Below are 468 nucleotides of genomic sequence, written 5' to 3' on the forward strand. Positions count from 1 at the left end.
TTGCTTGTGGCTGGACCACGCTGGCTGTACATGAAAGCATTTTGTGTTAATTCAGTGGCTCTGAAAAAAATAATAATAAATAAAAAAATAAGATATGCGGCGGTTTAACTCTACTTTTTTCTTTTTAGAATGTACTTGCGTTTTGTTTAAACTGTAGATTTCGAATTATGTTTTAAAATACATTCACCTACCAGTATTTTTAAAACAGGGTAGTAAAGTATCGGTTCACAAAAGAGGGTATTTTGCCACAGGTTAGAAAGGGTGTTTCTGAACATAATGGAAAAGTGAAGACCCTCTTTCAGTGAAGGAGTGAGTGTAGGCCGTGAAATGCTATGTATAAAGTGGAAGTGCCCTCGAGGAATGCGCAAAAAATAGAGAATATATTGACTTTCTTTGAGTAATTTTAGAGAATATTCTTTTATCATACATCATCCTGAATTTCGGGTATCATTTAATCATGCTGCGTTT

The sequence above is a fragment of the Penaeus monodon genome, chromosome 19, assembly GCF_015228065.2.
Source record: "Penaeus monodon isolate SGIC_2016 chromosome 19, NSTDA_Pmon_1, whole genome shotgun sequence".
NCBI classification, from domain to species: Eukaryota; Metazoa; Arthropoda; class Malacostraca; order Decapoda; family Penaeidae; genus Penaeus; species Penaeus monodon.